The following is a 2,462-nucleotide window of genomic DNA, read 5'->3' on the forward strand; positions in this document are numbered from 1 at the left end:
TCAATTTGATAACTGTTAGGTCAAAGTTTAAGAGGGAGAAAAGAACTCCTTTCAGACGGATGACCTGTAGCTCTGATGTGCTGGGGAGCCCGAGGCTGGGCCAGGTTTGTAATATCACTATCTTCCATCTCACGTTCTGCTGAGAACCTCACGGAACCTTACGAAGCAGCACGCCCCCTGTTCCAGGTAGAGGGCTTGGCTGGAGGCCAGCTTGCCTTGTCAGAGAACGTGGGGAGAGATGCTGACACGGAACAACCTGATTCTCCTCAAGGCTCTCCTTGGCCACAAGCTAAGCTCCAGGGTGGCAGCCCACAACCTTCAGAATTCCATACACTTATGAGGACTGGGCCTGCCTGTCAGACAGGTCACACCTTGGGTGGGGCTGTGTATGAAGCCAGGCCTCCAGCCTATGCTTCTCATTTCTAATTATCCATGGGTGTTTGAAGACTTTCATCCTCAATCTTTGTGGAGGCCAGACCAGTCCTCAACCCATTCCCCCCCCACTCCCCTGACACAGTAAGTCCACAGCTCACAGTTATGTAAAACCATTTGTTTAATTCTAAATCAAATAATTTTTACAACAGTGAAAATCAGTGACTGGTCAAGGTGTACTCGGTATTATTTTCTGACTGTGGTTGGGACCTGGTCCTAATCCACAAAGGTGGCAGGAGGGGTTGGGGGCCAAGAACATAGAAAACACACACAAAGAAAGGAAAAATGCCTCAGCAGAGGGGTGAGGTGGTGAGCCTGCGGGGGCATTGGGAAGGGGCCTCCCTGTTGGGGCTGGGCCAGCAGTCCCAAGTCGGCTCTCCTGCCCCAGCTCCTGGCAGAGCATGAGTGGGGACCTGCCAGGTTCAAAATCAAAGGGCACATGGCCAACCTGGCTTTGCTAACAGGTTCCTGGGATGCCTTTGCTGGTGGAGCTCTCCTGGGCTCACTCCTCTTCGTTAAAGGGTCAAAGTTATTTGTCTTCCTACCTACAACCCTTCTATTTTTAACCTTTCTTCTGGAAACCCATTTCTGTTCGATCCATCTGACTGAAGTCCTCTCTCCCATCACTAGGTGGGGCCGTTGCACTGAGAAACCAGGGCCCGTCAGACCTGGGATTTCCAGGTGATAAAATGAGCACTCTTCAGTGGGTGCCCAGAGAACCTTTAAAATCCATCAGGCACACCGTAAAGCAGGTGGCTTATTCCTACCAAATGGATTCGGCAAATGAACCACCTATTCAGTACTTGTATTTGTCTGTTTAAACACTGAACTCTGGCACTGAAAGGTAAGAGGGGAAGCAGGGGGTGCAGTGGAGAGAGGAGAAGGGCTTCCCTCATCTTCCTCAAGGTCTTGGTTTCCACACACTATGCAGAACCATATCTGGAACAAACACTAGGTGGGGCTTTCAACCACTTGTTGGCTATTGCTGGGGGTTAACTCAGGAGCAGTGTGGACTGGTGAAGTGACAGAGAGGCCCTCAGAGTAAGTCCATCTCCCCCTACCCTAAGGGTCTCCTGGAAGAGCCTGGATTTCTACGAAGATGCCAGACTGGCAGAGCGAGACCCATTCCACCAGGTGAACTGTTCTCCTGCTGGCAACACACTCCCTCGGTCAAATTCGGAAGAAGCAGCTTGTGAAGCTGAAAAACAAATCAGGGGCTTGGGAAGAATGACTTCCCGGAAAGTTTCCAGGGGAAGACTTGCACAGGCAGACCGCATCCTATCTTTGTGCTGAGGCTCCCTGGGCTCTGCGCCCGGCTTTACAAACCACCAGGGGTTGCCTGCTCTGGAGTAGCGTGCTTCTCTGGTTTTAGCACACACACAAGAGGTCTTCAAACCATACCAAATTCAGAGTCACATGCTAGGTCTCCCCTTTCCCTGCCTCTTCTTTAAGGACAATTTGGCTTCTGAGGAGGGTGGTCTTCAACATGCAGCTGGGGTGACTCAACAAGGCTCCCAGTTTCCTTTGTGGGGTCTGGGAAAGGATGCACCTGGAGCTTCTGTGGCCTTAGGGACAAGGCTGCTTGTTCAGTCATTCCTACATCTGAGCTCCGAATCCCACCTGAGTCCCGACTGCAGGTCTTTCCTAACACGCAGTCCGTCCTGGCTTCAACAGTAATCTAGGCTGGGTGCCCTCTGGCAGGGAGGCAGATGTGCATAGTTTTGGGGGAAAACTGATGGGAAACCACATGTCTCTGGGGATAATCTACGCCAGGAAACCAGGAGGTCATCCAAGCCACTCTGGAGCCAAAGACACTGAGCACAGCCCAGAGGCAATAGATCTTTGGGTCCCTGGTGAATTCATGAATTGACTCCAGCTCCAGCTGCTGTAATTATGATCTTAATAGGATAGCAATTTCTTGCATCTCTGCTGAAGAGGAAATAGGACAGAATAGCACTGCGATCTGGAAGGGGAACCTCTCTGTATGAGGAGTCCCACTGACTTCGGAGGCCACTTACCAAGGGGTATTT

This window comes from Lipotes vexillifer, unplaced genomic scaffold, assembly GCF_000442215.2.
Source record: "Lipotes vexillifer unplaced genomic scaffold, Lipotes_vexillifer_v1.1 scaffold1197, whole genome shotgun sequence".
Lineage (NCBI taxonomy): Eukaryota > Metazoa > Chordata > Mammalia > Artiodactyla > Lipotidae > Lipotes > Lipotes vexillifer.